Source organism: Cucumis sativus, chromosome 1, assembly GCF_000004075.3.
Source record: "Cucumis sativus cultivar 9930 chromosome 1, Cucumber_9930_V3, whole genome shotgun sequence".
NCBI classification, from domain to species: domain Eukaryota; kingdom Viridiplantae; phylum Streptophyta; class Magnoliopsida; order Cucurbitales; family Cucurbitaceae; genus Cucumis; species Cucumis sativus.
This window is the reverse complement of record NC_026655.2, coordinates 16,433,221-16,449,006: the sequence shown is the minus strand read 5'-3', so window position 1 is coordinate 16,449,006 and position 15,786 is coordinate 16,433,221.

Genomic DNA, 15,786 nt, shown 5'->3' with positions numbered 1-15,786 from the left:
AGTCATCTATTGGTTGACCTATTTTGATTTAATGATAAAGTTTGCTATTATAGCTTTGGACCACTACATTGATAATCCAATAAACTCAAATCATGATTCTAAATTCCAAATATTATCTCAATTTTTTTTTGAGAAAATTGAAACCTTTATATGTTAGGGATTGTATTTCCATACACATCAACCATTAGTCTAACGAATATTTTCCAATTTGTTCTCTCGAGGATACAATAACCCAACTGAAATGTTACGTAGCTTAAATAAATGGGGATGAGGTAAAAGCTTTCCAATAAAGAACCCATCCTTTTTTTTGGCCAATTGATGTCTAGCAAATAAATTAGAAGAGTGAGGGATGTTATGTATTTGTTGCAATATTGAAAGCAAGGTATAGAGATGTTATGTATTTGTTGCAATTTTCAAAGCAAGGTATAGAAGTATAATTTGTACTTAAAATTTAGATCTAGAAAGTTAATATATGATTAATAAGATTTGTTTAAAAATTGACATAATCTTTATATACTTAAAAATGAAAAGAGAAAAAGTGAACAATACTATTTATCAAAGATATTAACTCTCTATAGATCGCTACAACTAAGAAGTCACGTGGAAGGTGGTGGTGGTCCAATAAAAGAGTCTTAGTGACCACACAAGTTGAAGTAATAGACCCCAATAAGAGAGAATTGGAACAAATATGGTCCCGTTGGGAGAAAAGTGGATCCTAACAAGGAGGGTGTTGTGTGGGTAATGGGTAACGGGTAACGGATAATAATGGTCCACACTTCAACTGGGCTTTTGCATAAACGTGATTTTATGTATTAAACAAACACCAAGCCACCCGTCCTTGTGGACAACTCAACTCAATCATTCACCCATTCTTTTACAATAACTTTCAACTACAAATATCCCATCCATTCTCAAAGCTTAAATCTCTAGTTCCTTTTACTTATTTTACCCTAATTAGGGTTTCTAAATCGACCTGTGTTAAATGCATTTGGATTTTATCTATCCTAAAGTGTCCAATTAAATTCAAGTCACATCAAAACAACTCAACTTGAATTAAGTGTATCTCAAACTTCATTTGGATTTTTTTTCTTTTCCAGTTCTTTAATTTTATATGTGTTTTCTTTATTGTAATTTTCATATTTTGGTTTGTTTCATTACATTTGAGTTGTAACTCAGTTACGTTTAGCTTTAGTGTTGAGAAGGTTATACGTACACTCTTTTGATTTTATATTAAATTTTAAATGTTATAATCAAGTTGCATTGTAAGTAAATAGAAATTGTTGTAAATGATAAAAATATTTATAAAAGATAACAAAGTTTGAGATTGACTTCTATTAATGTATCAATAATAGATAGTAATAGAAGTTTATCAATATTTATGATTGATAATGGTTGAAATTTTGTTATATTTTATAAATATTTTAGTTTACTTTTATATATCTAAAATTAGGACCATAAATTTGTAGATGAAATTTTGTATTTATATTTTATTTTTAAGGAAATCCATTTGTTTCTTTTGTGATTTAAAATTGGATGTTGTAGAATATTTTTTAAGTACGATTAGTTAAACTACATATAGAATGGTTGAAAATTGGAGTTTAGAAACAGAATTTCTTTTTACTTTCGATATTTATCATCATAATGAATTTGTAAACTAATTTAGAATTATTACGGAATTGGCCCCTCCATGAACAAAAAAATAAAAAGACCACTAACAATAATTGCTATAATTTTATAATACTCAAACGTGCAAGACACATAATGCATGTATTATATTCTATCGAAAAAATATCCCAAAAAACTTTCGACAAATTATTATGTCAATTTTGAACATAATTTTGTGGAAGTAATCTAGACATTTTTTTCTTGATAATGTTAAAAGTAATTCACGATTGATCAACTTAAACAAGTGTAGTAAAATAAAATTTAGATTTTATTAATAATAAACGTGAACAACACTTCTATTAATATATATCAATATCATTGATAAACTTGAAATTAGTTGATGTTTATTGGTATGTATTGATATATAAAATGTTATTATATTTTTATAAAATAATATATAAAATGTTATTATATTTTTATAAATATTTTAACAATTTTATCGTCTATAATTCAACTTACAACCCTACCAAAATGCAGTAAGAAAAAAAAGTGATTGAATCTTTTTTTAAATAAGCAAAGAAAAGGACAAAAAGGAGAACTAGACTCACTCATAGTATTAAAAGTAACTATTAAATTGATTCTATAGCATTTATTTTTAATATTGACAATCATTTCAATCAAAGCATTTATTTTTAATATTGACAATCATTTCATTATGTTTTTTTAAACACGTATAAAAGTTATCTTATTAATGGCTTTAAAAAGAAATTTTTAGATTTAATTCAGCTCATTCAAGTGAAAAAGTAATAATAAATTTGCTCATTAAAAATTTTAAATATTAATTAATACCATTACTAATTTTAAGTTTTGATATTAACATTTAAAAATATAAGAGAAAAACGTAATTCAAATTTGACCATTTTTAAGATTAAAGTGGGCAAGAAAAGGGCGAGTATAAGCTAGGCCCAAGCTAGTAGCATAGGTCGAGACCGTTCCTTGTCAAATGTCCTATGAGCTATGTTTTATTCTTGTCCTAGTCTAAAGTAGCAAAACCCAAGATATAGACGGAATAAAATTTTCTATCGAGGTTATGGCGTACCTTTCTATATTCAATGATTAGAGCATACTATGAACCATTTGGGTGGTGGAAAAATAGGGCGGAGGTCGACCTTCTCCATTTGGCAGGGGTTGACTCATATTATCTAGGATTAAAAAATTCATATACTAAATCCTGGTTAGACAAAGATAAAGCCTATATCAACTTGGTCCCTAGAAATACACCTCATTATGGAGCTAGCTTAGACTTTCGACTTCTTTCTTTTATTAACATAATTAATTAAAAAATAGCAATTTATTCCAAATGTTTTAAAATGTTGGAAGAAATAAAAAAGAACCCATAAAACTATGGATTAAAATTAAGGATGATGATTTTCGTTTGGTTTTGGCCTTTGATTTCCTCAAAGGTCTAATGTTATAATGTGTCACCTATGAAATGTCAAAGCTTAGACCATATTATATATATATTGATTTGTTTAATCTAAGGGGGAAAAAGAAATCAAAGGCTAAATGTTGATAGCATGTGGGTTCAAGGCACTAACTAAATTAGTATTAATAGACAACAATTTCACATGAAGAGATGTGGCAAATTTTATTCCACTTAATTATTATTATTATTATTATATATATGTATATTTAAAATATTATGACTACTTTTGTCCTTAACCTCTCATATTGCTTATAAAAGCTTAGGTATACAAAAAAACATAGCCCACATATCATGTTCTATTCAATAGTGAATAATAAGAAAAGCATAGCTCTCATATAATTGATTTGAGTTTTGCCCTAATTGATTCTTCTTGTCATATGCAAGTTTTTTTTTTTTCTTTTTTCTTTTGGCAAAATTCCTTATTGAGGTTTAAAAGGCTTACAAATTTTGACTTCAAATTCTCTTCTTCGATGCTATATGTCATGTGTTTGGTTAATCTTTTTCTGTGCACGAAAAATAATAATTCACATTCTTAATACAAAAAGACTAGTAAAATACAAGTCTTATAAATGCGCAATCTGTGAGAGAAAATTGAGATTGAAGGTATAAATAAAGAGATCTCATAGTTTTTTACTACTATCATATTAATTGAAACTCGATTTTCACCTCTCACATTTGTTGAACTAAATGGAAAATAAAAAACGAAAGTTACTTAATAACCACACACCTTAAAATCTTAGAATAATTATTTTTTTTAAAAAAAAAAAACATCTATTCAAACATTAAAACAGTTGATGTGCTCTAAGAATGAAAAAAAATTCGACAAAAGATATGATATAATAATTAATGTAGTACTAATATTCATAAAAGAGTTTCAACGATAGAATAATAGAATATAATATTTATAAGTAAAAGTTAGAGTCGAATCTCTTATGCACGTTTACATACAATCTAACAATATATTCAAAATTAGAATATGAAAGTACATAATTTACAACCTCAATGCTCGTTACTTAATTTACTTTATTTTTACATAAAATCATCTACTTTTAGAACAATAAAGGCTTAAACAATAACATAAGTTCCAAATTGGGGTTTAAAGAAAGCATCCAATTTTTGACTTAACATGTGTTAGATATTGTTTAAGAGCTTTTAATCTTGAAAGTGAAGAAAATTTCCCATGTCTTTTTCCATGTAAGAAAAGTAATTCACAATTTTGTTTAAAGGAAAAGCCGAAGTAAAATATGTTTTAATAATTAGTTTTGTTTGAAAAAGAAAAAACCTAATTATGCCAATAATAATTTTTCAAACAAGAATTTAGAGAACTATTTATGAGATAAAAGTGGAATGGAAAAGAACATATAAGTAACTAAAAAGAAGATTATACTGAAAATATTGGTAATCGATCAAATTAATATAATTAAACAAAAAAAGTTAGTTTTGGTGTGACCCTAAAATTTGTTGAACTAAAATAATACTATCCTTAGCTATGTAATCTTTAACAATTGTTTGGTGAGAAATACAAGACAAATAGAATCTCATATGGTTCCTACTCAATTTGTCTTTCCTAGACAATATAATATAATACATAAAATTGTGCCCGTCATAAAAAAAGTCATTAACTAATTCAATTATGTTTAAGTTTAATATATATTAAACATGGATATGAAAACTCAATTTTAATCTATGCTCATCAACAATATAATTTAAATCACTTAAAAGGTTGTTTTATTCATTCATTTTTATAAATTATCATTAAATTTAAGCTTAACGATCACATATACACCTTAATTGTTTAAAGTTAGAAGTTAAATCTTTTATTCTACCATTGTTTCTAAAAAATTATAGGTTGTGACTCATCAAATCATCGATGAGTTATAATTAGAATCCAATTCTATACGAGAAAAACCATACATCACTTCAAGCCACTAGAATAAAGCAAATTATATTAAATTATATTAAGACAATATATAAATAATTGAATAGGAGAGTGACCCAATTTGATAGATTAATTAAGCATATGATTAAAAGATAACCATGAAAGAAAATACACACTTTAAATTGCAATCACATGTACCAAAAATTAAATAGACCTTACATGATTCATAATTAAATTTGATATGTATAATTGAAATAACATACCGACATTTACAATAATACATACCTATATGTCACATAATATTATTGTCACATAGAAAATAAAGAAAAGATTTTATGTAAATGTATAGAAAAATTTGTGACAATAACCAAAGCAAATATATTGTAGAATTTTGAAGAGAATTGGGACCCCATCAAATCAATTTGGGACCTTGAAAATCCTCTCAAAATTAATTTTCGTTTTCTTTTTCCTCTTTATGGGATTTGTTTAATAAATATTTAAATAAAAAAAAATTGTAATGAGTTGGTAGGAAAGAAGGAAATGTAAGTTCTTATAACTACTCCTATTTGAAAAGGTTAGTTGATCTTCAAAGTTCTTTTTCTTTTTCTTTTTTAAATAAGAAAAAAAGTTAGTTGGTCTTCTATTTTGGTCCCTCCACCAACCTCCATCCATATGGATAAATAGTTAACTATTTAATATATATTATCTTCCTACTCTAATGTCTAAATATTTTATCATCATTTTATTATTTTTTTGGAGATTCATTCCAACTTTATTTTATCATTAGTTTCAAATTTTGGGATTTTGTTCGCAACAAAAATTGACTTTTTCACTATTTAATATCGTGTTTGAGATTTGATATGATTTTGTTTCAATTATAGTGTTTTCACGTGTAATATAGATATCATTAATATATGTATCTATGAGGTTTGATATGATATTTTCTCCAATTATAATGTCTTCACGGTTAATATATACCACGCACATTGATTATATCATTCACGAGAGTTTTTTACGATCAACATATTGAAGTGGTTCGAGTTTAAAATATGCAATTTTAGGAGGATGTGATCTCTTACTTATTTAGAACTTATCATAATTAGGGTAGATTTGGTTTAATTATTTTTCTAACAACATTCAAATAAATATTGGTTTTTTTAGATTAAAATACAAACAATTCTCACCTACCATTAAATAATCGAGAATTTGTCAAAAATAGAATATTTGACAAAATATTTACCCTTCATAGAAAAATTAAGTGTAATAAATTTTTGTCTTTTAGTGATTTTGTTTTATGAATTATAAATAGTTTATCAATGTTTTCTATTTTTGAAAAAATCCCTTTATAATATAGATATATTTGAACTTTTAGTCTCTTAGCGAAATTATTATAATACCTTAATCAGGTGAACAACTCGTTATATGTTTCGATTGTCACAAATACACTTGACCTTCAAGTAACAAGGGTGGTAGATTTGTAATTTGAGGGAAAACATGACATATAAGATGAAAAGATATACACATTGGTATGGTGTGCTCGCTACACAAGTCGACTCTTAAGTTTTAAGCCACGTATGGTATATTTGTGTAATAAGTAAAAAGTTTGAGATTAAAATGGACTTATCCCCGTCTTTTCCCATAGATGTTTCAAAGTTGCATTGGATTATCCTTTGATTCACTAGACTTTTGCGTTGGGGGGAGACGTATCCCACTTGGTATTTTACTATGGTTGAGGTTGAGCATTTTCTCTTACCCATATTTTGAACATAAGATGATTCCTTAGGATCAAGCATGCACGAGACATACCTCATTAAGAATTTTTTGAAGCTCAAGTTAATGGGAGTCAAATCCCATTTTCTATTTTCAATATAATCATAAATTGCCACTTTCAACTTGAATCTTGCTACACTATTGGATTTGTTGCTTCCGTCAATTTGCTTGTTACTATTGCTATCATTAAGTGTAGACAAAAATTCAAATGTTATAAGAATAGAAAAGTCTACAAAAGGGAAGATTTAAAATTTAAAATAGCACGTCTTTTACTACAAAATGATGAAAATGTATAAAAGAAAGGTTTATGAAAAGAAAGAAAAAAGACCTAAAAAGAGAAAAGAATATATAAATAAATATGAGAGTGGTGGCATTAGAACTTTAAAACTTTTGACCATTTTGATAAATTTAGGTAAACCCAAAAGAAATATGGAATTCATTTTTGTTTCTTTTTCTAAAGAAGAATAAGATGAATTAACAAAAGATAATTAATTTTTAAGACATTTCTTCGAAGTTGTAATTCATTAAAGAGATCACCAAAAAAGGAGTTGATTGGATGAAAAAGATTTGAGTGTATTGTTTGATAATTAATTACCTTAGATTTTTTCTTCTTTCTTTTCACACCCACCTAATTCACTTATTGAAATCATGGTGTGTATATATATTAATTAATATACTATACAGTATACACACACGTATGTAATAATATGCTTTCTTGTTCTTATTAATTTTGAAGTTTTCGATTTTGCTTTTCATTCTTTATTATTCTACAGTTTTGTGTGTGACATTGTCTCTTTTTAATAATTGAACATGTCTATAAATGTGACAAACTATTTATTTAAGCTAAGTCCATACAAAGGTCTTGTTTGTTATATTATTATAAATAAGATTACTAAGAATTAAATGGGTACAGTTGCTCAAATTTAGGAGAGGTAAAAGAGTAAAATTTTAAATATGAGTATATCTATGGGCATGATTTTTGTCTAATATAAAGTTAGAGCATAGTATAAAAAGTTGTAGCACAACAAAATCCTAATACAAGAGTTGGTAATCAAAAGGTCACCTATATCTAGTAGTCTAAATTTAGGTGGAACGAAACTTCACTAATAACAAATTAAAGTTCAATAATTACAATATAGCTTGTTCGTTAGACATATACCGAACAACCACTCACCACAAAGTTGATTTTCTATGATTTTAACTTAGACTCCCTTAGGTTTAAGATCTCTTCCCTTTGAAAAGATGCTCTAAAAAGCACAAAATGTTGAGTTCCCATCAAACTATAACATTTGGTTTACCCAAAATATATGATCGACACCACATATAGTCTATTTAAACCATCTAAAAGTACTTTATGTTGTTTATTTTTTTTTAAAAAAAGATGCATGGACATAGAATGTGTGTCATTATCTGTGGTTGCAACTCGCCTAGAAGGAGCGATTATACTTGTCCAAACAAAACGCCTAAAAATGTTGCTTGATGTTACGTCTTGTGTATCGCCTGAAAATTTGTAATACAACTTGTATATCACTTGATCAAAACGCCTAAAATTCTTCTGAACGCTTTCACCAATTGACTCGCTTACTGATCAAATCTTCTGGTCAAAATAGAAATTAGTTATGAAATATGGCTGAGTTGCGGATCTCGCTTTTTTTAAGATGTTTCGCAGCTCTGCTCCTTTGTTCAAACGAGTTTCTAATGTCTTATTGTCTCTATGATAAAACTGTTCTGTGTTTCAACTGGTTTTGCACAGAAACCAAAAGAATCTCAACACTCAAGGTAATAAAACGTTTGATTCTTTAATTATGTAATAAAGAATTTGATGAGGTATTCTAGCATTTCGCATAGCTAGTATTATCGCGTAGTCATGATGAATATCACATAATTCACAAAATTCGATAATTCTATCACGTAGGATTTTTATCGTATAGCTTGGTCCTTATCGAATATCATAGAAAATCTCGTAAAGAATTTTTCATTCAACAATCCCCCACTTGAAATTTTTTACTATCAGTCATCCACTTGAAAATTTTAAAACATTTTCATCGAGCAATGTCTATCTTTATAATATTGTGCTTAAGTAAAGGTGTCTAATGACTTGAATCTTTACATGGTGACAATAGTTTAGAGTATTGTAAAGTAACTTGTAGTTTTGAACTTTACTTCTAACACAATTGCACACACAACGTTATTCTAGTGAAATTCTAAAATTGCTCGTGTTTTAAGGTCTTGCATGTGTATCACAGTTTAGTGGATGTTCTAGAGAGTTTGTCTAGAATTCTATGAAAAGCGGCCCTCACCTTCACATCCACAAAGATGAATCTATCAAGAGTACTTGTATAACTAGGTACCCTACTTGATATCAAGTATAGAATTCATTAAGAACAAAGTTCAACCTTTTCATATGCTTTAGAATGTTGTGTTAATCACTCAATTATAAGAATGTAACTGCTAAATATTTTAGCATGATTCTCGTCATATTACTGATGAGTTATTACCCATTGAACTTGTTTCTTGGGATCTCCAATCTTTCAAGTTGGTTTTACCTCACAAGTAATTTAATTTTCTATAGGCATGAGTTCCATTGTTAATCGTTTCGTCAAAGAATCCACCAAATTGTCATCAGACCATACATAATCCACTATCACTGCACCAGTAGTGAGAAATTATATAATGGTACTATGCTTACGACGTATCTATCGTCTCTTATCGTTGTAATAACGGTTATAAACTTTTGCAATAGCTGCGTACTATTACTATGGATTAGTATGGTTGGTACCGATCTATTCCATGTGGAAATCTCTTATAGCAAGCTTCGAAGCCAACTTGCTTCTTCACTAGAAGTAGCTAGTGCAATCATTTCAGACTTCATCGTTGACTGGGCCAAGATGGTATGTTTCTTGAATTTCCAAGCAACAGCTCCTCCTGCTATATTAAAAATAAAGCCACTTGTAACCTTTAAATCATCTGAGAGGGAGTTCCAATCAGCATCATTGTAATTTTCAAATACAGCGGAAAACTTTTGATAATGTAATCCTAGGTTTTGGCTTTTCTTAAGATATCTCATTACTATTTCGACAGTATTTCAGGTATGCTAGTAAACCTACATAGTAACTCTACAATGTAAGCTATGTCTGGTCTAATGTAATCAACAACATAACTCCAACTACATATGGTACTAGCGTAGTCAGATTGGTTAACATTGTCACCGGTGTTTTTGAATAAATTAACACTAGAGTCATAGAGTGTACAAGCTGGTTTGCTTTTAAAATTTTTTTACTTCTTTAGAATCTTTTCTATGTAATGAGATTGATATAAGAAAATTCTATTTTCAGTTCTAGTAATTTTGATGCCTAGGATTACATTCGCTTATCCTAATTCTTTGATGTGAAAATTTGCACTCAACATTGATTTTGCATCATTTATGACGTGCATATTTGATCCAAAGATTAACATGTCATCTATGTATAAGCATATGATAGTATATAACCTATCTTCAACCTTATAGTAGATGCATTTGTCACTCTCATTTACTTTGAATCCTTTAGACATGATTAGGTTGTCAAACTTTTTGTGCTATTGCTTAGGAGCTTGTTAGGTCATAGAGTGATTTACTTAATTTACAAACTTTAGATTCTTGACTATGAACTATGAAATCTTCAGGTTGTTCTATATAAATTTCGTTTTCTAAATCACCATTTAGGAAGGCAGTTTAACATTCATATGATGTATTAAGAGATTGTTCAGAGAAGCTTTAGAAATCAACACTTTAATTGAGGTGATTCTAGTGATTGGGAGAAAGTGTCAAAGAACTTTATGCTTTCCCTCTGTCTAAAACTTTTACTACTAGTCTAGCTTTAAATTTATCTACTGATCCATCAGGTTTGATTTTCTTCCTCAAAACTCATTTACAACCTATTGCTTTGTAGCCAGGGGATAGGTCAACTAGGTGCCAAATCCTATTAGATTCAAGAGATTCCATTTCATCATTGATAGCTTCTTGTCATAAGTTGGCATCTACTGAGGATCGATAAGGCTTAACCTGTTGAATCTTTTACATTGTATATTTTGAAGTCTTCTCCAAATTCTTTTATGGTTCTTCTTCTTTTGTTTCTTCTAAGTTCAGGATATAATTCCTTATCTTAGGTTTAGATCCTAACTGAAGGTAAACTACTTAAACTTAAGTCCCACTAGTTTGACTATTGAAGCCCTTACTATTTTTAGATTTAAAAGGAAATCTATCAATGAAAAAATCTACGTCGTTTGATTCTATGATTACCTTATTTTATAAGTCATAAAAACTATAGGCTTTACTATTTAGCATATCCTATGAAGACACATTCATAGGCTTTACTTGCTAGTTTTCTTTTTTTGGGATCAGATATTCTAACATAGGCTAGACAACCTCAAGTTCTAAGATAAAATAGGTTTGTTGTTTTATTCTTAAAGACTTCGTATAGTGACGTTTTACTGTTTGATTTAGGTATTCTATTAAGGACATAGTTAACTGTTTTAATTATTTCACCTCACCAAGAAGGTGTTGCTCGTAAATCAAACAAGATAGAAACTACTAACTCAGTTAGAGTTCTACTCTTCCTTTCAGCTTTTCCATTCATTTCAAGAGAGTAAGGTGCAATTGTTTCGTGTATTATTCCTTTTGAGTTATAGAACTCACTGAATGCAACTTAATCATATTCAGTTCCTCTATCACTACAAAGTCTCTTAATTCTTTTGTTAAATTGATTTTCTATTACAGTAACAAACACCTTGAACATGTCTATCACTCTTATTTTTAAGCAAATAAATAAAAGTGTAGTCGGAACAGTCATGTATAAAGATTGTAACATACCTTTTACTATTCCCTAGTTAACATGTCATCGAATTCACATAAATCGAAATGAATTGATTCTAAAGGATCTGTTATCCTATTTACAGATTTATGCGAAGTTTTTGTTATCTTAGTTTGACTACAACATGCACATTTCTCAAATTCATGCAAAAGATAACTTGGGAATAAGATTCAACCTACTTATGTTGCTAATTAGTCTTTTATTAATTGGACAAAGCCTAGATGTAAGCATCAAAAGAAGACAACATGTAAGCAGAAGACATTTTCTTATTCAATTAAACATGCCATTAGATGCATAACCCTTTCCCACAAATACATTATTTTTTGTTAAACTAAATAGATTTGATCCTATTGTTTATGTGAAGCCAACCTTGTTAAGAAGATATCAGAAGACCAAATCCTTTCAAATTTCAAGAGTATGTAGAACTTCCTTCAGCACAAGCGTTTTTTCAGATGTGAATTTCAGTTCTACTTCTCTACATTGTCCACCTTTGTTGTGTGATGATCTCCCATAAGGATATTCTTATCCTTGATCTTACTATATTTTCTAAATAAACTAAGGTCATGACAGATATGGCAAGATACACCAGTGTCCAGCCACCAACCTTTTGACTCCCGATCACATTTATTTCTGTGATCGTAGCTACTAAATCCTTGTCTACTAGGTAATTTGCTGCGCAGCAGAACAATTTCCATTTCTACAGTTTCTAGCTAAGTGTCCAAGCTTACTACACTTATAACAAACAATTTGTATCGTACTTCTGAACTGGGGTTTGTGCGAGTTATTTTGTTTGTTTGAACCTCATTTCATTTTGTTCCCTTTTGGCTTCAGGTTCGGTTTCAAAATTGTGGTAGACTATTTTTCTGAAAATCACGTTCACCTCCTCCTATATCCTTAAATGCACATGATGAGGCTTTCTAGCAAGAACTCCTTTGTTTTTAGCCTTAGAATATTTTTGAAATCCTTCAACAGTGGAGGCAACTTGTCAATAATAATCGCACTTGAAATTGATCGTCAAGTGACATACATTCATCGATAATTTCATGCGTTACCTTCTGAATTTCATGCGATTGAGCCTTCACGAATCTATCATCAATTATGTGATATCGCAAGTATCGACTTACCGCATACTTCTTGGATCCCGCTTCCTCAGTGTCATACTTCTTCTGTAACGCGTCTCATACTTCATTCGCGGTAGACATGGTATTGTAATAATCATACGACTCATCTGTAAGACCATTAAGAATTAGATTCTTACAGATGAAGTCGGTCTCTGTCCACGCGGTAAGATTTTTTATTTTATCCTTAGTTGGATTGGACACTAGAACTTTTGCATTTTCAAAGGTACAAGCGGCAACCACTTTCTTCAAGGTAAGAAAGAACAACATATTTTGGTTCCATCTCTTGAAGTGTGCTCATTCAAAGTGAAAAGGACTATTGAGGTTAGAGGACATCAAATCGTCTTGGAATGATTGAGCCATCACAGCAAAATGGATCGTCTTAAAATTGTTGTTGCAATTTGCCTAGAAGGATTGATTCACCTTGTCCAAACAAAACACCTATTGCTTGATGCACGTCTTGTGTATTGCCTTGAAGTTTGTAATACATCTTGTATATCACTTGATCAAAACCTAAAAGTTTTTTTGAACGCTTTCACTAATCAGCTTGCCTACTGATCAAATATTCTGGTCAAAATGTCTCTTGTCAACACGTCTACTGCAAAATAGAAATTAGTTATGAAAGAAGGTTGAGTCACGGATCTCGCTCTCTTTAAGACGTTTTGCGACTTTGCTCTTTTGTGCAAATAGATTTCTAATGTCTCATCGTCCCAAGGATAAAATTTTCGTGTTCTTCAATTGATTTTGCACAGAAACCAATCTAAATCTCAATACTCAAAGAGACACTATATGCTCAGAAGACTCCTTCACAAATAAAATTTTAAATAAAGCTTTTTCTCTCAGTTTTTCTCCCATCCCAAAATGAGGAATGAAATAGGTTCTATAGTGAGGAGACAAAAGAGAGCCGTTATGAAAATGTTTGTAGTTAATGGAAAGATTATGTCGAGAATTAACTGTAAAACGGTAATAAAACATTTCATTCTTTAATTATGTAATCAAGATCATGTCATTTATTATATCTCATCTTGCATGACCATCTTGCTTAGGATGTCAGTGTATGCGATGAGGTATTTTACCATTTCGCATAGCTTCCTAAGTAGTTTATATTACATAATTCACAAAATTTGATAACTCTATTGCGTAAAACTCTTATCGCATAGCTTGGTCCTTATCTAATGCCATACCCGTGTTATTGTGTAAAGAAATTTTCATTCAACACTGTCTATATATTATATAATCTTAGTAGAAAATATAATGCATAAACATTTCATGAAAGTAAAAGTTATTCGCTCCCAATTATACAAATGTGAAAGCACATCACCTCAGTATATATCACCTCAGGCTATTGTCAAATCCTTCTAAAAGAATATTGAATTGACCTACTCGTGAACCAAAAACACCATCTACATACTAAAACTCTTTTTAGAAAGGATCCAAAATGTAAAATATAATCACAACAATGGCAACAAAGATGTTACCGTATATACATCATTTGTAAATTTAGCTGATTTGAATTCCATAATATTAACCTAATTAGTTCTAATTATATTTACCCCATGTATTCATTCTACTTATTGAACGACATCTAATAATCAATCATATAATATCAATACATATTTACAAAGAAAAACAATACTTAAAATCGCAACAAATAAAGAAAGAAAAATTTCGAATTCAAACCAACTTTAGCACATACAAGATACTTAATATTTTGAAGAAACGCACATTTTGATTGACCAAAAAACGTAGCCCAACCTATGACAGTAAACGAACATATCCAAAATATTTTTTTAAATAAAAAACAGAGCATAATATTATCATATATCTTTTCTTCTTTTTTTTTTCTTGTTACTCCTTTTTTCGGTTGATTTTATTAAAATAAAATTTATCTACACCCAAGACAACATGTCAAAGGTATTGGTAATAATATTAGAACTGGCAACCAACATATTGTTTTGCAAATTTTGTGGATCTCTTTGTTCAACCGTCTCATTGCCTTCCTTTTTCACATGCAAAACATATTTATTATTTTCTAAATTAATATTCTCTAGTCTACCCATATATATAAATATAAATATACATATGATACTTTTTGTCATTTTTAGGGTTATCCACTTTAGGAGAAAAGTGCGCGTACATTCAACCTTTTGAGTTTAGTGTTTGTCTAAACTTCAACCTTATGTATTGTGTTATTGAGTATCGCCTTTGTGTTCTTCCTTGAGGTTGTTTTTCGAGTTGTCATTGTGTAGATTTTGAAAGGTTTGTCTATTTTAATATAGTAATTGTTAAATTCTTTATATAGTGAAATTTCGTTTCATCAGTCACACTGCTCCTCAATGTAGGTGGTTTTGCACCGTACTAAGTTATCAATTTTTATGTTATTACTTTTTTACTTATTGTAACGATCCTTTGTCAGATATATTGTCGGTGACGATGTGCTTTTGCTAGATCCACTAGTTTTTTTCGATCTCTCTAAATTAAATTCTTTGTTATCTGAAATGTTAAAAAAATATATGAAAATCAAAGGTTGCTATTATTCAAAAGAAGGAATATTATTAGAGGCATTAACTAATATGTTCTTTTCTCAATTAAATTTAAATTCACAAACGTTATCATCTCCAAAATCAAAATGGAATTTTAAGATCAGGATAGACACAACTCCTCTTTTAACATAGTTTTTCGAATAAATTAGGAGGAAAAATAAAAGCATCATTCTAAAAATTGTGCTTCTTTCTGTCCTATAAAATAAAACTCTCACATTTCTTTTAGAATATATATATATATGTATGTATATTATACATCACACAAGAGGATAGGGACAATTCATAAATGAAAAAAAGAGTAAAAATTGGTAGTTTTGTGTATAGTTAGTTTGATTTCTAACTTTCAAAATTATTATTATTATTATTATTTTGTTTTTTAATTAACTTATCCCATAAATATAAAATTGAAAATTCAAGTTTTAGTAGTCATAAATCTAAATTTATATTGATATAATAGAACAATTAATTATTAAATTTCAAAGTTGTCATAAACCTATTAGACATTAATTTGAAAGTGAAAGTATTAAACTTATGT